The 21088-nt window shown below is 39.3% G+C and overlaps 1 pseudogene; it reads right to left on the reverse strand.

Moving 5' to 3' along the window:
* Nucleotides 1-10035, reverse strand: part of LOC136852543 (glutamyl-tRNA(Gln) amidotransferase subunit A, mitochondrial-like) — a 39995-nt pseudogene extending 29960 nt beyond the window's left edge.
* Between the last annotated feature and the right edge of the window lie 11053 nt (nucleotides 10036-21088).

A 21088-nucleotide genomic window follows, 5' to 3' on the forward strand; every position in this document is an offset into this window, starting at 1 on the left:
CTCGTCTGAGACCAGTATCACGTCCACAGTCTGTTACGTGGTTTCTCAATGACGTCCTCAAGTTAGCATCAGAGATGGATAACTTTCATTGCTCTTATCAGGATCTGTTAAGGAAGACTTTATTTTTGATTAGCTTGGCTTCAGGTGCTAGAATCTCAGAGCTGTCGGCTCTCACTAGAGGTGATAATTATGTGAACTTCCTCCCGTCTGGAGAGGTCCTCCTTTCCCCTGACCCTAGATTTTTAGCTAAGAACGAAGACCCACAGGACAGGTGGTCTCCTTGGAAGGTGGTGCCCCTTCCTCAAGACCAGTCTTTATGTCCAGTTTATACACTTAAATCTTACCTTTTAAGAACTCCACAGAGTAAGTCAGGTCCTCTTTTATCAGGGAGAAAGGTGGTACTCTTTCACTAAATGCTATAAGACAACAAATTCTATATTTCATTAAACAGGCCAACCCGGATTCAGTTCCCAAGGTTCATGATATTCGAGCAGTTGCTACTTCCATTAATTACTTTCATAATATGGACTTTTCGGAGTTATCTAAATTTACGGGTTGGAAATCACCTCTAGTGTTTAAACGCCACTATTTAAAATCGCTCAAGCCCTGAAATTTTCTACCATAGCTGTGGGAAGTGTCATCTCCCCACCTTAATTAATCATATCCTTGTCCTTTCCTTTCCTTTCCCCCGCCCGCCTGCCTCATTTACTTCTCTGCTTATTCTCCTGGTTGATTATACCTCACTGCCTGGCTCCTCATATTGATGTTTCTTGTATCTGTTGATGGAAAAAGTGTAATCTGACATGCCATAATTGTTTTTCTTATGGGGTACTGGACAGTTTTTATTTGGCTCCACATGTACCCCAGATATATGTATATATTAATGCTCATTGATTTTGTCTCTTACGTGTTTAGCCTAAGTTTACGTGTATAGTATTAAGGTTATATTTGCAGTTATTTGGTGCGCTTTTCATGTTTCACCTTGCTTTAAGTAATTTTAAGGTTTTTTGGGGCTTCTTCTCCGTCGTGCGGGGACCTCCCCCTTGTTTCATAGTATTAAGTTTTTGATGTGCCTTAGATTTAGTATGCCTTAGTCTTAATATTCTTGCTACACGGAAGAGATTGCTTAATTAAAATTATTTTGGTAAAACTTTTGCCTTTTCTTCAGATTACCCCCATTTCTTTTCCTGGTAGTTGCAGCCTTGGCATGATTCTCTATCACGATTTCACCGGCTGACACGGGACTGGACTCAGAAAAGGGATTTTGACAAAGGAAAAATCTATTTCTGAGGAAGGTCCCGTGTCACCCGGTGACCCTCCCTGAATCACCTAGTACTCTCCCCCCCCTCTTGCACATGCCAAGTCTGGGGTTAGTGCTAGCATGGAATGAGGTAGGTGGCGCTGGTGTCGCCGTCCTGGCGGGTGTTTGGTGTGGGGGCTGTAACGGCTCACCGCTCTGTTCCGGGGATTTTGATAGGGAGAGATCTTTCGAGTAGGTTTCCGTGGTAGTGGTAATTCACTCACCCCTCCTTATACCGACGCCTTCCTAGAAGACGCTCGACTGGGGGTAGTAACCCCAGCTTTCCTGAAAGCTCTTTTTCTCTGGTATATCTAGCAAGGTTATACCTAGAAATTCGTGCTGTAATGGAATTTCACCGGGTGACACGGGACCTTCCTCAGAAATAGATTTTTCCTTTGTCAAAATCCCTTTTGTCAAAAGGATAGCTACATAACTCCATAGATGAAAGTTCAACTCATGAAAACTATGATGAAAATTCTTCTTCGTTTTAATGTACTTTTTCCCATTTCTATATGGGGTAAGCACGATGCCTTCTTTTCGAAGGACTTTGATTTGGCGTTGGGGTAAATGATACGAAATATTGCAGGTCAGTGAATCATTCTTGTTGAAGTCACAATGGATAGCTTCAGTTCAGGAATGATAAAATTTTAAATTGTTCTGCTGGAGAAAAAAGCCGTACATCTCCCAAGCTAATGGGTCCAAGATGGAGTAATATATAGAAATCTTCTGGCTCATAGCAGTTGTGACCAAATCTCCAAGCTCATGGCATACAATAGGCAATTAGGACCACTCTCATGAAGAAATGTGCATGTTTTTCCCGAAAGTGTCAACAATTATATTTCACCTTCCAGGCACAATTCTCAAAATTTCCATTAACTCTCTCTATCTTCCACCATGTACAGAATCTTACACTACCACCTGAAATACCATACAACTACAGCTTCAATAATTTAGCAGCTATTAGGCATGAATTTGATAGCCGTAACTGAGGTGTAAAACATGAACAAAGGAAAATAGGTTCATAATCTATACAAACTCTGAAGGGCTTCTATTTCTTTACAAATAAATGACATTATTCAAAAACATGATTTCCATCGTCTCAAAAAATCTTTAAAAAATTAAAATCATGTGAAGTACCTGATATAAAACACTTACAAAAACGCTGAGCCCGTTGCTACTGCTACAGCACTTCCACCTGAACTACCACCTGCTATATACCAGTCATCTTCAGCAAGGCTCCCAGTAGGTACTTCCTTTGTAACATCATTCCTAAAGAGACCGTTAAGTATTAATTCCATCAAACATGAATAATTCTCCTTAATGAACAATTAATTACAAATAAAACAATCATAAATTTCATAAATTTAAGTTACAGGTACTGTATTTGTATTTTTCTTGAGCCTTTTATGTAGGAGTATTTCTCACGAGCTGTAACTGGTAACTGAAACTTGGTAACAAAGCAGTTAATTGATAGTAGGTTAATGAGAGGGGAGAACCACCACTCATCTGTTATCATGAAGGACTTTTTCCTTTGGCATCAAAGACTATAGGGGGTGGCTGATGTGGGATGATGATAAAAGGTAATGGTTTGTATACCTAGGAATAATATAAAATATTTTTAAATTTGTGATTTGTTCCTCAAAACAATACAAACCATCACCTTCCACGTATGAAATTCACTCATTAGGTGAGAGGATAGTCTCTTAACTGACTGGCAAGTTGCATCTCTACCTGGGGATGCCATGCTCCTGGTTATGATCATGAGCAGAGGACAATGAATCCTGTAGCCCCTATAAAACCTGACATCGGGATGCAAGACTGAAATGGCCCTGAGTCATAGTGTCAGAGTGAGATGTATCTGAACTTTCACTCTAGGAAAAACTTTGGAGAACCAAGTACTGCCTTAAAGATAGGGTAGCAAAAAGTCAGAAGACAGCTAGTATATACTGTAGGTCAATCATAAGTTAATGAGTTCGGATAATAGCTTTCCAAAGAAAACTACACCTTATAAGCTGAAGCTCTAACATAGGATACACGATTGTGAAGTCTGCCTGCATTGTGGCCCTTCCAGCATGCAATTGGCCTTACTGCCACTTTGCAGAGGAAGAAAGAGCAAGGCTTCCTCACAGGGAGTGAGAGGAGCTTTTCTCGATGAAGGTAGAGAAGTCTATGATCTATAGTAAAGTAGTTCTAACCAATGAAAGACTGTGACATAAGTCAGAGATGATCTACTCCCTTGTAAAGTGTAGTTGACTCTGCCTCAAAATGTGTGGATAAGCAAGCAAGGTCCTCCCTTACTTTCCTGCTCAAGGGCACAAGCTGAGAGGGAGGGGTCCTGTGAGGCATACCAATGCCACTTCAGTTGCCACTGAAGCAAATGCAGTTGGAGGTGCCCATGCAAAACAAGTTTCCCCACAGACAACAGGTGATGAAGGACAACCTGCCAAAGCTGTTCTTCCTGTTGTAACAGGAACTGTGCTGAAACCTTTGACTGGCTGATGCAAGAACCTGATGGAAAGATGCTCGCTGCTGCTGTTTCTGTCGGTATAACCAGGTAATTTGCTTGCTTCTTGAGCACCAGTTCCAACTTCTTTCTGTTTTTCTCAATCCACAAGATTAGGAAAAATGTCAGGAGGTGGTGGTCTCTGTTCCATCTGAGGATATCTGAATTAGGTAATTGTCCATGTAATCCAAGCCAACACTAGGATAAATATTTACACCTTCAACACCTGGGGGCTGTTGCCAAACTGGAGCACAGGACTGTGAACTGATAGACTGTCGCTTTGCAGACAAAGCAGAGCTACTTACTGGAGGACTGGTGAATGGGCATCTGGAAATAAGCACCCTTCAGATCCACTGAAAACATGAAGTTATTATCTCTGATGGAATCCAGCATGGAGCATATCTTTTCCATCTTGAACCAAGTCTGTAGGACAAACTCATTCAAGGGTGAGCGATTGTCAAACCACTCCTCAGCCACAATTCACCTTCTCCACCACAAAGAAACAACTGTAAAGCCCAAAAGTGGTAATCCGTGACTTCCAGCATATCCTTCTCCAGCATCCTCTTCACCTCTGCCAACAGGAGATAGAACTGCTTTGAGGAGATTCTGGAGAGTAGGTTGGGAACAGTACCCATAAACATGATAGGGGAGGGCATCAGTCCTTAAAGGTGGTTTGTAAGTTTCCCAAAGGACACATAATACCCAGGGACCTACCCCTGTCTGCCACACAGCACAATGGCATGAAAGGAATCCCCCTACTCATGACTGCTGGCAAAGGGAACTGCAAATCTCAGCATCTCCCTCCCTTCTTATTACTCCTAATTCCTAGCCGGAGCTAGAGGGGAAGTCCAAAAAGGCTGGGAAGCCTCTGGCCCTTACTATAGGAAGAGGTCTGGGTTCCTTGTCTTGGTTTTAAGGAGGGGAGACCCCTTCCAACACCAGACACAGAAGGCATGGCTGCCCCAAAGGACTTGAGAGACACATGGTGGATTAAGGTGTCCCAGCTATCAGAATGCCTCTTCTCCACTGGTCCTCTACTTTACTCTTGAAAGCATAAAATAGGAAGCCAAGACTGATCTGTTCCACTGATCAAGACTTCTCTCAGTTGAAAATTGACTAGAGAAAAGCATATGTAGAACTTCCTCTGACATGTCAACAGTGGGAATCTAGCTTGCTCAACCTGCTGGACAGTAGGGAATCTTCTGTTTCACAGAATGGACTAACATGCTGACCCAAGACACCACGAGCAACCAACAACCATAGCAATACCCTAGAGTATGCTCTATCAATGAGGTGGGTTCGACAAAGGTAATGGTTGCTCACAGTAAGATCACAATGAACCAAATGATCTCTGAAAAACCTGTTCCAGCTCTGTCTGAAAGGATTCTGGAGGTGGTCCTGATTCCCCATGGCATGATTTAGGTCCTTTCACAAAAGATGGGAGGAACCTGTCTGCCTTGGTGAGTGCTCTGAGACTGGGGGCATGAGAACTCAGACATATTGTTACAAATTGTTGAATTCAAGGTTAGTTCACAATCTTTCAAAATCATGGTCATCTATCACAGAGACTTCATATGATAGGTCAAAACCAAAACGAAACTCCTAGAAGCTACGGTAAAGTGTTCATGTGCAATACTGTGTACATACATATCAAAAGTCTTGGATGAACCTGGAAAACCCCAGTGTCTGCTCAATCAGGTGCACATGGCTCACCATGACACTGACAGTATCATAATGCATGAACTCCCTGTTACAAGCACACTCTGGATGTTATGTATGAGTGCATCAGAAGTTCTTGACACACTAGGCACCACCTGGGGATTCACATGATCATGTGCATACAGATAGACGTGATACCAGCAGTATTGTACAGCGGCAACATGTTGCACACAACTTTCTGTTTGCATGCACACAGCCTGGGAACATACTCATGCCAAGTGAGAAAGTAGAGCCAAATCTCTGCAGCCCTTGGAAGAGGTATGAGCATGGGCCATCCTCATGTTTCAGTAGCAAATTGGGAGACACTGGTTCATGAGCATGCTCAGAGAACCTGGTGTAAACCCTACCTATGGCAGATGTCCCACCTGCAGGTGAGCAAATGCTGTCACCAACCCTCCAAGAAGTAAGAAGCAAGGACTCCTGAGATTTAATCTTGAGCAGGCAAGACATGTTGCTAAAAATATCAGGCAAAAACACCCAACAGTAGTCCAGCAAAGCAACTGATGTCAGCACTGCTAGGAGGTTGCAAATCACAAACACACACGCTGTCTCGCCTGGGAAAGCTCAGCATGCACACCTAGGTCAGCATTGCAGGTAAGTGTGGGTTGGTCACCTACCCTCAAGATAAGAACCCTCTTGTGAGCAGAAGGAAGGGAAGCATAGAGGGCAGTCTGAAAAAAAAGCCAAAAAGATTTGGAAGTACTGAAGGTGGATTAATCCTCACCAAAGAAGCTGGCAGACATCTTTTGGCCTTCCTCTCCTGCTGCTGTGTCTCTCCATTGCAAAGGAGACCATCCTGCACACTCCTAACACCAATGCAGAACAGCAAATCTGATCTCACTAACACCAAGGACATATAGCTACCAAACACCCACTTATATCCTTCACACCTTTCAGTGTTCACTGTTCTTGTTCAAACCTATGAAGAAAAAACACAAAAACCATTCGTACAATAAACAAAATTAAAGAAGTTTCAACTTCATGGTAGGTAAGAACACAGCAAAACATCTTAGGTAACTTTCCCCATCCCAACTTACGCACCTACCACTAATTGAATACCTTGCTACCAAGTTTTCATGACTTATTCTAGCCCAAACTGAGGAATATACTCATATAAAAAACCAATGGTATGTATTCCTGAAGGAACAAATCTTAATAACAGACCCATCAGTTTACGTGCCCAATCCTGGAGTCAGCAGCTCCTCATACACACGAAAGAACTCTCACATGGCCAGGTATCCCCTAGGCAGTGCTTGCCTGTGATGGTTATAATGACAGGTGAATTTATTCTATTTGTTGCTGAAAATTACTACAAGTGTGGGGTCAGGAAGCAGGTACTTTATACTTTGTAAATTAATGGTACTGTGCTGTCTTGAGAAGGGTGACCTTTGGCAACATACATCACCCCATGGGTAAGACAGGTTAACTACTAAAGAGGCCCAAGGTTACATTGCAGCCTGAGAATGGCCAGTGCGGTGCGTCTCTCCTACAGAGAAGAACCATTGGAAGTCACCAGCAGTAATAATAATAAACTTACCATTAATGTGGTGATGGCACACACATCCTCTGATGGTGCAGAGGCAATAAGTAACCACACAAGAGCACTAAAGCTGAATGATGATCCACAAAAGGGTAAGGCATGTGACTGCAGGAATTATGTTACCACAGGCAGCTGTACAAGGGGTTTTACTAAATCAAAGCATGTAGAGGGGCTAAGCAACATAGCATGTAATCTTAACCAACAGCCAGTGTCTGACTTGGGTGTTCTCAACTGTTCAACAGTGAGCATATGTGCTTTTATACACTGCATATTACAGGAGACTGTGTAGCACAGAGGACGTTACATATAAACTTCACCACAGGCTGTCTTGCTGGACATTCCCTGAAAGAAATGTAGTCAATTCTATGGGCCTTCAGTAAAATAGTATTGGGGGTGCTGTGCACTGCTTATTTCAAAAGAGAGACTACTGAGTACCATGCTGCTCTTTTTACATATAATCCACCATGGGCTTTGCATCACCTATTTTTGGTGAGAAAGGTAGGCATGAAAAAAATGCAGTATGAGATATGTTTGGCACACTACCTATTATAAAAGAGGTTTGGTGCCCTTCAAATGTGCAAAAAGAAATGTATCTGTCAGACTAGCAGTATGTATCTGTCAGAGTACTGCTACCATGCTTACTGCTGCTACACAAGCCATGATTCAGTGAAGTAAGAACCCATGACCCCCAGCCAGGTTGTGCCACAGACAAAATGGGCTTTAGAGAATACTTTCAAAGGGGCACAAAACAGGTGAGTTGATGGTGTTGGTACCTTCAGTGACATTGGTGTACGAAGTGTAAGCTCCTCTAGAAAAGATTCAAGGGATATCTGTCTTTTCCACACAAGAATGGGAAATCAAGGTTAATAGTCAGAAGTGTCATCATCCTGAGATGAATAATATTGCTATACAAGTCCTCTCTCCTTTGTTTATGAAAGGATAGATTGGACATATCATCAGCGTCAGTCTTCTGATAGGTACTCAGTTTTGTAGCTCACCTTTATCTGCCTGACCATCACAAATGGTTTTACAGGAATCAAAACTGGTACAATCAGTTGAGAAGAAAGCAAAAAGACAAGGAGAGACCCATCATCAATGCATTTCTTCTCTAACCTAAGCCCAACTTTGAACCTAAGTCAAAATGCAGGCTTGTTGGGTAGAGCTGAGAAAAGCTACAACAATGGCTTGAACAAGAGTCAGGGGACTAAATCACCAAATTAATTTCCTGCTGGTATCTGGTCAAAGATACTTTGTGGGTAATGATATTCTATTTGCTGTGCATTTTATCTTTATAGTCAAGGTTGTTGGTGTCCTCCGTGTGTGCTGGTTTAGCATTTTTCTAATCACTCTTTCAAGCTCTTTATTCAACTACCCTTTTGCTGATTAAGATTTAAAGAGACCAGGTCTCTCAAATCTTGTTTCTCTTTCAATTACTTTTCAATCTTCTTTTAGTTGGTAATTTTTTTTGTTTACGTGAATGTTTTACTTGAATTATGTGCCCATGCAAGTAGTTCAATACAAAGGGCTCTCAAATTCACAAATCACTTTTGTATTTTTTTTTTGTTCTGTGACTTTGCCAGTCTCTCTCTGTCTCTCTCTCTCTCTCTCTCTCTCTCTCTCTCTTTCTCTCTCTCTCTCTCTCTCTTCTTCTCTCTCTCTCTCTCTCTCTCTCTCTCTCTCTCTTTTTTTCCATTACACTTATTTACTTATCAGCACAAAAACATAAGCTAAAGATAAACTAAATAAATACTGTTAGTAATCAGCACCTCTTTGGTTTTATGACTAAGACTTGAACATTTCAAACCAGTGATGGTTATTATTTTAAAAAATGCTGCTAAACAATACATCTCTACTTTGGAACATCTGATTGAAATAAAAGCTACTAAAAAAAAAATGTACTTACAAAAGCTGGCATAGAGCTACTAGCACTTCTAACTGGCAAAGGAGGAATATTAGCAATACTTAAGGGATTGCAGGAAATTAGTTCTGCATTTAAAACAGGATAAATACTGAAATCTCCTAAAACAACATGGATGAGGAGAAAATATAAAAATATACGATTGCTAAACTGACAGACGTCAGAAACAAATGCAGCAAGTTGTAAATTGCTTGGCAGATACACAAGGAACAAGTTAACTACAATATTACCACAAAAGGTGCTGCCCAGAGGGTACCTGGCCAAGTGAAAGTTCTTGTTCTTTTGTGTATCTGAGAAGCTACTGACTGCAGGTAAGGCACATTTAAACTGCTGGGTTTGGAAACTACTACTAATAACCATAATAGTTTATATGAATTTATTATTACTGTACCTATTCATCAGACATCTCTATAGTAGATAACACCTAAACCCATCGTTATTTACAGTAACTCACCCATCAACATCTTGGAAACTGTACCCAATTCCTGAACGATAAATATTTCTTGATGGACCAAACATAGAATCAACAGTTCCACAACCCATGCAAATTCGTCCAGATTTGTTTTGCCACAATAAAAAAGATACCAGCAGCTTCTAATCTTTTCACAACAGTTGCAGAATATATGGGAACATAATTTTGTAACATTCATTGATCCACAGGTTGTTTGAATACCAGCAGTGTTGAAGTTGTCCTTCAAGGCTCTGGAATACCATCTAAGGGACCTAACACTTTTCCTTTTTCATATCTGAAAAATATAACAGTTAATTCCCAAAATCACAGATCAAACTCCAAACAGTTAGTATAACAATCAAGTAAAATTTTATATTAGGAGCAGTATTATAATCATACGAATATAAAAACAGTATAACAGACCTTTTCAAAGAAGACATTGCAGCTGTCTTTCCATTTTTCGAAAGGGTTGTAGGAACATAGGCATTTAATCTGGAAATGGTTTCTTGTCGATGTACAGCTGCTCTGCATAGTTCCACAGGTGAAAGCAATTTTGTTCCAGCAATTTAGCAGCATCTTTGATACAGCCAGAAAGATAACTCATCACCTATCCTGCAAAAATACAGGAAAATTTTAATAAAATATTACAGCAGTGATAAAATCTTTCAAGCAATTCATAGCTAAATGAAAAGGACACCTTTAAGAAAATTACAAATCTTTTATTACTGCACTTGCATAATGTGCTTTGTTTTTTACCACCCATCACCTTACAATAGTCTTAAATGTGTGCAGCTCATTTTTCAGACTCACTGAAAAGCAGATGAGCTACCAACCTATCTGCACATTGAGGCTCGAAGTGCCCAAATGGTGATGAAATCTTCCGAAGTGTCTGTCAACTCATGCATACCTGTTTTGTTTGCTCCCAAAATTTTAAATGTTGTATGCCTCTCTCACTTCTGAATTCACTTTGGCATTAAATAATTCATACCTTGTAAACTTTACTTTCACTCTAGTGATGGGATGGGTTTTTATCATTTTTCTTATTAAAACCAATAAAATAAAAGTGATAAGTGTTTGATATGGAAGTCTTTACTTATATACTGTGAAGAAGCTGTTGAAGTAAGTGACTCCTTTCCTTTTTAAGCATCTGCTCTGTTCATCTTTGCTAACTGGATAGCCTTAGGTTGGAATGTTAATGATGTAGAAATGTCAGGCTGTTTATGTTCTTGGCTTTGCATATTTTCATAAAGTTTTGTTAACATATATATACAATATTAAGCAATGCATCACTCATTTAATGTCTTTTACTAAGCTTGTATCATACTAAAATGCCTCTTTATATCACAGCCTGGTTAAATTATTAGTGGTTTTTCAACATTTGTCATGATTTTCTCATTAATGCCAGCAAGTAATTTACTTATTGTAATTTTACCTATTATTACAGCATCACATTTCCACATCTAAGATTTCTCATTTAACTTGCCACAGGGCATCAGTGCATATTCTTTCAAACTAGCTCAGGGAAGATGCATTGGAACTGCTGGTAAAAATGCAATAGTTTCATCTCTAGCATTGAGCAAGATCCACACTAACAGTGTGGATTTTTTATTTAAAGGACAGGTTTGTTCACAAGAAATAACTTGCGATATATGAATATTTTGGACCAATGATCAGTCATAATTGTATATCAGAAGGAGGTGCTATGGGCATTCTTGGCCTCATATGGAGGTATTTTCTCTACAGCAGCCTTTTAAGGTTGCCTCTAATGTTACCTTATCAAGGTCAGTTGCAAGACCTCCTTCTTGTGGGCTGCAGCTGTCTTGCAGAAGACAAAAGTGAAAAAACTGAAATACCATTTGTTCTCCACCTTACTGAAACATATGGAGGACAGCTTGAATGAACTTTTTACAGGATTTATCAGTGGATTTGGCTTGGGATTTGGATGACTCAAGCCCCCTATATTTATGAAAACAAGTGGCTACTGTTGAGGGGGTCGGAGGTCATTGCTATGCACATAGGGGTACACCACCCATAAGCTTGTGCACTTCAGCATTTAGCACATGTAGCCAGCACAGGGACTAGTTACAAGAGCTATTATCAGTGCCTGCTTGTACCTGTGATGGTTCCTAAGGAAAGAATTGATGTTAATAAAGTCGACAGCTATCTAAAAGGTTTTCCTCACAGGTAATACTCTAGCAGATCACTGATCTCCACTGGCAACTCCTAGATTGTGTGTCTATTGCTAAATGGCAAATTCAGCGTATCTTCCCTCTGGGAATTCATCCTGTCAGGTTGAGCATGTTCATGCACTTATCAGTGTCAAAAATAATCATGCTTCTAGTCCTTGGATCAGGGTATCTTGCACATCTAAAATGACCTCATACACCCTTCCAGATAATTTGCAAGTTAAACAGATTCACTGATACTCCTTCAGTTTTAGTTTAGATGATCATATATTGTCTGATCACTTTCCTTCCCACCACTGGTCTAGCAGCACTACAAGTTGCAGTGGCTTCAGTTCTCCTGCATGAGCCTGCTCCTGCCAGTCTTCACTTCCAGAACATCTCTTAGCAATGCCTTCCCTTCCAGTTCCAGGTTTTGCAGGCTCACAATTCACATCAGGTGCAGTCTTGCACCCAAGAGGCTATTGTTATGTCCCCTGTGTGATCGGTACCAAATAACTTTGACGAGTCTTTAAGCAGGATCACATTCACATGCGAGCCACTGGTACCTTACTAACCCAGTGTAGGATTAAGACAAGACTTCAGGAGTTCAAGTTTCTCGTTGGGCCAGGTACTTGGATTATTGTGAGCGTATTCTTATCCCTACCTCTCAAGGTACTCTTTTGAAAGCAAAGATGGGTCCTTTTCTCCTGTCTGCTGTTGGTTCCCAATTCTTCTAGAGACAGGTGAGATGGTGATACTCCATATTCACTCATGTACCACCAGTCAACCACCTTGGTACCAACCTTCAACAACCATTCCCAGCTCACACTAGAAATAATACTACATAAAAGGCAGTGGCTTACTGTATACTGTACTGTACCTTGATTTCTAACTGGACCTCACTGATAATTGTTAAGTATTTGGGTAGAGGAAATACAAAAATGGTAGGTTTGCCCCAACTATTGGCCTGGTGCTTAAAAATGCATAAAATATAACGTGACGCTAAGCAGACAGAAAAACAGGCCTGTTTTGTAATAAATTTAACTTCCTGTAATAATGTATTGACTAGGCTATCTCTGCTCCACCCACTATCCTAGGCTAGCCTTTTAACTTAACTGGTAAGTACAGTAAGCTATTCATTTATATTTTACCGTTCATTCTGAAACTAGGCTTAGTGGAATGTAGTTTTCGTAAGAGTTATTGTAGTTCTGATAGATTACATAATATTTCTATGAAAAATCTCGTTTAACCCACTACAAACAACGTACCACAAGCCACATCTAACAAAAAAAGTGGGGGTTTATTGGTAACATAATGGGAAATCAGGTTTTTGGGATGAGAAAGGAACAAAGATGGACCCAATTTAAACACATGGATATTTGAAAACCAAACTTAGTAACCTAACTTAGGACATCAGGTGGTAATGCTATATATTAGCTCCGCGCCTCTTTTTACCGTTTCAACTGGTTTTTTCTACACTTTTAGGGGTTCTGATACTGGCGGTGCATCTGTTTGTTGTCGGCCAAATGGAATGTCCCTTCACTGTGTTTAGTACTGGGCCGGGGGGAGGTACCCATATGTTAAGAAGTTATTGCACTTGCCGGACAGGATATGAACCGTTCGAAACAGACGGGGCCGTACTCTGTCTTGTGAAGATCGCATATGGAAACCCCTTGTTGGATGGACTTCAGGGGTTAATTACAGGTTAATTACACTCGAGCGCCAAAAATCAAAGGTAAATTCATAATTAGCAACCAAAAAACTGTGGAAAAAGTTAAGTTAGAAGGCAGTCGCCGCCGCGGAATAGTTCTACCCATCGGGTTATATTACGCGACCAAACCCATCAAGGTACGGCTTCGCACTGGGGTTTAACCTCTTCAGCATAGGATGTAGGCCATGAGGGGATTGTAATGGATTAATCAAGAACTGAATCGGGTAATGAATGTCAAATTCATCAGATGCGCACAAAAAAATACTAAGAAAGTCATACTTCGCCAGTTTTAGAATGCGCGGTTACATTAGACCTATACACATTTGTCTTTCCTAAGTCTAATATCGCCAAAATCCTTGGTAAGATATGCCAATTCCTTGGTCTTCTGCAAAAATATGCAGGCACCCAAGTTACCTCTTAAGTCTTTCTAAAATTTTGGTGCCGTTATTTTAGCTCCAGTGTGTGCATTGGCTATCCAGTACAGTATGAGCAGATATGTTACGAATTAAGTAAGTTAACCCTCGAAAGTAAACAAATCTTCTTCTTTCTACATTATAGTGATAAAAGGCTACATACTCTTGTTGTCATTGCAGATGTTTATAATCTTATAGGATCACCCAATTTAAAATGTAATACAGAACACATAAAAGAAATTAAGTATGGAAAAACATTCATGCAGGAAGACAATACTTACGGGTATTCTTTCCACGTAGCTCATTTCGCCACGACCTTACAATTAGTGACAATTTCCTCACTCTCATTCACGTGAGTTTTCATACACAAAGATTATGGTCACATAAAGATTTAAAGATTAATAATATAAAAGATGTATTAATTCTCTAAATAAATTTAACAAAATCATTTTTATCTCGAAGGATCACCTCGCAAATCCACCCAGTCACTTTCACTTTCACTTTGGTTTTATGTACAGCCCTCCATAAGGATAATTCCTCTCTGGCGGGCCCTTGTACGTTTTCAAAATAAGATGCTCCTTATAAACTGTATAATTGGCTTTCAGTGTTTTCTCGTCAGCATCGTAGCTCCTGTAGAATATGAGAGCCTTTAGTTTTTTTTTTTTTTTTTTTTCTTCTTGTATGCTAGTTTTATTTCCTACGGACTGTATGTTTATTAAATTGCATAGAAGATTATTAATCAAAGCCATGATCCGTATTGTTTTTCATCTTTTACACATTATTCTCTATATACAGTGCACTTATTGCCATCATATGTTTTATGTTTAGTATCACTATGGCCTTTCTTTACACAAGTTTTACACTTGAAGATGCTAATAGTGTAAGGACTGGGTTATGAGCGACATACTGGCTGGGTGTTAACTGGTTTATTGGTTGTTCCTTGTGAGATAAATGTACAGAATCTTGGAAGATGTTATTGACGTGTGCGAGCGGTAATGTAACGTCTACACACAGACAGGTAAAACGGACATAAAAGGTTCAGACATCTGTGTTTGTCGGCAGACAAACAGATGGCGATATCAAGAGACATGATTAACATAGGTGATGAAACATACATCAGTGGAAGGGTCAGGAAATTCTACATATGGCCAATTGCATGAGATTCAAGACAGATTAATGGATACAATGCAATAGCATAATAAATGTGAAATGGAGAGACCTTTGGCATCTTCACAAACAGAAACATACACACAGTTTGATACAGAAGATTCGTTGGAACATTATGAGTACATGATTAGAATGCTTGCATGGCAATGCAAGTAGTGGTGATTGTACATACATTAAGACAACAATGCTTACAGAAACAGACGGAAATATTGTATGGTTGAAATCGCGTTCCTGTAGAGAAAGAAGACGAGATGCTCCTGTTTTGTCCTGTCGACTCCGATGATGACGATCGACGAACACACGAACACACACGTGTTTGGAAGAGACAGCGTCGGGGCTCTTACAATAGCACATTCATTTGATTTGTGATTTTCACCACAGGGCAAGCTTGGTCATTTATACAATTTGTTGTGCTATGACCAAATTCCAGGCATTTATAGCATTGATAGGGCATGTAACAGTCTTATACTTTGCAACGGCTATACAGTGTACACAATTTGTCCCTCTATCATAGATAGCATTTCGTATTTGTGGTGTGCATTTGATGATATATAGTGTTTATATTTGTCATATTTGGCTATCATTTCCTTTACAATTTTCAGGTCGTCATTTCCAGAAATGAGGTTACCTATCCATGGATTTTTCTTTACAATGTTATCGACAATGTCCTTCATCCTTCGGGAGATAGACTACTTTCATTTTTTAGTTTAAGTTTACCCTTCTCATTTACTGATAGGCTATATTGCTGATTTCCTGAATCTCCATTTTTGCCTTTTCTAAGTTTTTCCTGTCTGGAAATCTTACAAATAAGTGTCCATGTATTGTTGTTTTAACCTGTTCAACTGGCGCCGTTACTTTACTCATAATTTGTCTCTTGTCAGTTGCTACTGTGCTCTCTTCGTTTGTAGATTTGATCAGAAGCGCTTTTTTTTTGTCGTTAGTGATTCAGCATAAGTTTTGTCCATGTCTGTCATGGTCTTACATCTCACGAAAGCTACCTGTTCATCATTATCATCCTCATTTTTGTAAGGCCCTCAAAGCAAAATGCTTTTATGAATAAAACAAAAGACGAGATCAAAATAGTGCTAATTTTAGGTAGTATCCACTTTTGAACAATTATGGTTTTTTAACACTCAGGAGTTTCTAAATGACAGCTAATTAAGTGATATGGAGTTCCTTAGGTTCCAACTAAGCTTATAGAATGAGTAACCATCTTGAGAATGGGATCTAAAAGATGGGTCCATCCAAATTAGTGTCAGAGGCCCTTGTGACAGATTCATGTTGTTTATTTGCTTTATTAAAGCCACTTCGAGTATCTGACCTTTGAAGTGATACATGCTTCTATAGACTATTTTTAATGCATTCCAGTAAATACTCTGGTTGGCGATACATGGTTAAAATGGAAGAATTTTGGTGCGTGTACTGTAATGGTTGGTGTTCGATTTTTTATCTTATAAGGGTGTTGCCTAGTGAAACCCATATAAGATTTTCTGCAGTCTTTACATGATATTATGCGTACGCCAATATATTTGGACGTTTCCTTTTTCTCATCAACGATAATGACCTTGGGTCCTGTTGTACCAAAGGAATCTCTCCCCAGGGTTTCACTAATCTTGATGTTATCCATTATGGGATTTTTATTTCATTGTATGTTTCTTTTGACCGCTAACTTCAGTGATGTAGTCAGGGGTATTTAAGGGAAGACAACTACCCAAGAAATAATTTAAATTCCGTATCCTTGTATTTGGGAGAACAATTCCTTAGTGCTCGTAAAAATAAATTGCTTGTCAATTTAACATTTTCCGAGATATGATAACCAAAGAAACGATGCAAGTATCGAAACTGTGAACTTGTAGCTTGTGATATCCCTTGATCATTATAGTGTTCTTTAATCTGTTAAAAAACGTATCAAAACCTTCCAGATCGGATTCTAAATAGTCAAAATGCCATCTGCATACCATCCAGAGCATATCTTTAGTTTTTGTGAGTTTTTATTATTACCGTTTAAAAGTATTCCATGTACAGTATAGCTTTGCCAGAATTTGGCTTAGTGGACTACCCTGCTACAACCAAGATTCTGTCAACAAAATCAATAAAAAAATTGCCTATCTCCTTTTTTTTACATTTTTTTGGGGGGGAGGGGGCGGCGCGCATTTTCCCAATACTGTTCCCCGGTGTGGATACTGATCTCCAGTGTGAATACTGTTCTCTGGTGTGGATGCCTGCTTCTGCCAGAAATTTATCTCTTTTAGATAGAGTTGTTCGTGGCTGGTAGGTTTCTGTTTCCTAATAGTAGCAGTTATGACTTGGACCATCGACGGATGGTCTCTTGTTTGTCACTTTTTCATAAGTTATTTCAACAGAGATCTTTCACATTCACAACTGATTCCTGATCCCCTTTATTTGCCGAGAGCAACCAGATTCGCTGAACAGCTGGACCATTATTCAGTAAATGTGTCTCGTTGTCGAACTTCTCAGTTCCAGAGGTCCTTTATTCCTCACACAGTTGGACTGTGGAACAACCTCCCAGAGGATGTTGTGCAATTGAAACTTCAAAGTTCAAGCGAAAATGGAATGCATTACTACCGTAATACTATTCTTCTTGCATTTTGATACATTTTCATCTGTTTATTAATTTTTTTCTTTTTTTAATAAGTGGTATCTCTTCTTTCTTTATTTCCCTTTACTTCCTCTTACTTCTTCCTAATGAACACCATATTCTTTGGAAGCTTGAATTTCAAGTTAATGACCCCTGTGGGTTTGTTCCATATGAATAGGTTTCATCTACAGAATAAGATTTTTGAAAAAATTCAATAAGGCAAATGCTCCCCCCTGCATTTTGTATATTTTTTGTTAATTTTTACTTTTTTTTATTTATCTGACCGAAAAGGGGGGTGGGCAACATCTCTTTCTAAGGAGAAAAGACATGGTTACACACACTAATATGTACAGTATATATGTATGTATATATATATATATATATATATATATATATATATATATATATATATATATATATATATATATATATATATATATATATTGTAATCAGTTGTAAGGTCTTGGCAAAATTGAGTAATGTGGAAAGAATACCCATAAATACTGTCTTCTTGCATGCATCTTTTTCCTTACTTAATTTCTTTAATGAGAGAGAGAGAGAGAGAGAGAGAGAGAGAGAGAGAGAGAGAGAGAGAGAGAGACAGACAGACAGACAGACAGACGGGGCTTTGTAGGGCCATCTTTCCTTTGTGAAGTGCAGTGTTGTTGAATGTGGATGAGATTCAGAGGTAACAAGTTGATGCTGTTGTGATGAATTGTTTGCAGAGCATATGTGGTGTAAGAAGAACTGAAAGGATCAGAAATAAGGAAATGCATAGAAAAACTCGGAAAAAATGTGTATTTCAAGATTGTTTCGTCATGTAGAAAAACTGGAGGACTATTAGTTGGTGAAGAGAGTTTATAATTTGGAAGTGTTAAGAAGAAGGAGGGGAAGGCTTCGTAAGTCCTAGATAGATGGAGTTGAAAAAGATTTCGTAAAAGAAAGGCCATATTATTCAAGAAGATTGCAAGAATGTACGCAAGATATAATAAATGGGGCAAGTTGCTTAAGGGGTTGAATGTGCTGGGGATGAGCCTTCTGAGTAGACGTATGAAGTGGCTAATGTTATGTAGGTTTACTGTAGTAGGGATACACTATAGTAATAATAGTGATAGTAGTAGTAACAGTAGTAGATGTTGGAGAAGGGGGAGGAGGAGGGAGAATTTATCTTTGTAACGGCTTCCTTTGGTTATGCTTTTTTAAAATATATTTTCTCCATGGCACCATATGTTTCTGGTAAATTCTTTCTGTTTTTCAAAGTTCTCTCTAGACACCTGCTAACACAGATGTTAGCTGTAGTCAGTGTACTGTAGTTCCACTGCATCTTCCAGATATGGCAGCTGCACTAATCAAAATCTCTTCCTTATTTTGTTGTATGCTAGGCAATAAAGTAAAAGAATACCCCAAGGACTCAGCCACCTCTTCACAATATAAACATATAGTTCCCTCCCACCCTAAAAATCTTTTACGTCAGTTAGTTCTAGCGTTAATTCTGGTTGTCAAGTATTTTTGCTATTATCATGCTAAGTTTCTTTTTCAGTATTGCCTTTAGATATCCTTTAGATTTGCAGTGATAACTTTTCATTTACTTCTATTTTCCGTGATGCTTGTCCAAATCTTATCATTTCTTTTGATTGGTTTTCACAGTGTATAAAAAACCAACTGTTTAGATATCTTGCATCCGTTTCTTAGGTTATTATCTCTGATTCCCAAAATACAGGGCGTTTTCCAGTTTTTGCACTGGTCTACACAAACAGAAATTGAAAGGCGATCTTTCTCAGTAGATTATGTTCATATGCTCCTATGCCCATGAAAACAGAAGAAAAACAGAAAAAAAGTAAGAAAATAGCAATCAGGATATACGTTAACATCCTTATTAGTATATATATGTACATACATATATATATGTACATATGTTAACATCCTTATTAGTATATATATGTACAGTACATCGAGTTATTTACAGCAGATAAAGACACAAAGTAAAAGTACAGTCGTGCTTGGAGTGATATTTTCTGTTCATGGGGCATAATGTGTACAGTACTTTTTAACTTCAGTTAGAACGATTTTAATGATAAAAATAAATAACTGATAGCTGAAAGTTTCCCGTACAGGCGAGTTCACAAGATCATTCGGAATATCAGTATTTCCTTGAATGTCATTCGGACCGAACGTGTGAACAGTGGAATGATGGAATGTCAGTCATGAAAACCGTGAATGATGGATTTCAAAATATTTTAAGATCCGTCATTCACGCACATCAATCTTGTGGGCGGAGCTTACGGAATGAATAAAAATCTGGTCGTTTCTTGTCGTGCATTATGCAGGTTGCATGTCAATCCTGCCAGTGATCTCATGTTTTTTGTGGAATGTTGCCTACTTCAGCCCGAGATGGCAACGCTTTCTGAAAACAGCTACAGCAGGCTTCGCTGTGGCATTTCATTGATATGTATAAAGACATGCCTGAACTTTGGGACTTACAAAATGAAAGTTACATAGGGAATGATAAAAGAAATGGTGCGTATGAGAAACTAGAAGTTTTCAGATTAATGGATGATGTTAAAAGGAAATTGAACACTGAAAGAAGTAATTTCAGAAGGGAATTAAAGCAAATTCATGGCTCTAAGAGAAGTGGTGCTAGTACTGAAAGTATTTATGAACTATCTTTTCTAAAGGACATACAAAAGCTGACAAAGAACTGAAGCACTATGGAGGCTACGCCAGAGGTAGACTTGTCCTTGAATGCATTATGTAGGCTACACTGTATGAGAACCATTATCTAAGTATAGTAGTAGATTCACCGAATATGGTAGGATAAAATCAACAGACAGGTAAATAGATTGAAGAAAAGGTTACTAAGAGCAATTCACTAGGTCTAGCTTTTTCGTTATGGAATTTAGACCATCAGGACAAGCACCTTGAATCTTCAGTCATTCAGCGCACTACAACTGTAAAGTCTCCGCTGAACAAGTTTTCTGTGATGTTGTCCCATTTTCTTCGCCTATACAATTGGCCATGCCTAACGTGCCAGGTCACGCGAATTCAATCATTTAAACTGTGTATATATTTGTTCAACTGTTGTCAATTGTGTATCTTGTATTTCTTTGTTCACAGGCATCAAGATTATATCCATTTTGAGTTCTGTCTATTTTTACATTGTAAAGTGTACTCGTTCGCTGTATATTATTGTTAATTATTATCGACTCAGGTCACTCATGATCTCATTGTCTTTGCGGCTCGGCGCCAGTCTGCCGCTATATAAACTGCCTGGATCTTGAATAAAGCAGCAGTTCTCTTTTACCAGCTCGTTTTTAGCACCTCTTACAGTAGTGACCCCGGAGTAGTCCCGAGCCAGTAGAGGACCCACACGGCGACTCAGTCTTAGCTCCAGGAACTTACTCATGCCCTTAGTGGACTAACAACGGCGCTGTATCCAGCGTTTGGGCGTGCTGACTCTCGTCGGCAAAATCACCAACGTCATTAATGGACTCACACGGCGCGCCTCCAAGTGCATTTTGACGCGAGTACCCCACTCAGTAAGAGGGCAAAGAGCGAGCATGGACACGGACATCCTCCCTCGTGCAGTTAACCACTAACCTTGC

The sequence above is a fragment of the Macrobrachium rosenbergii genome, chromosome 25, assembly GCF_040412425.1.
Source record: "Macrobrachium rosenbergii isolate ZJJX-2024 chromosome 25, ASM4041242v1, whole genome shotgun sequence".
NCBI lineage: Eukaryota > Metazoa > Arthropoda > Malacostraca > Decapoda > Palaemonidae > Macrobrachium > Macrobrachium rosenbergii.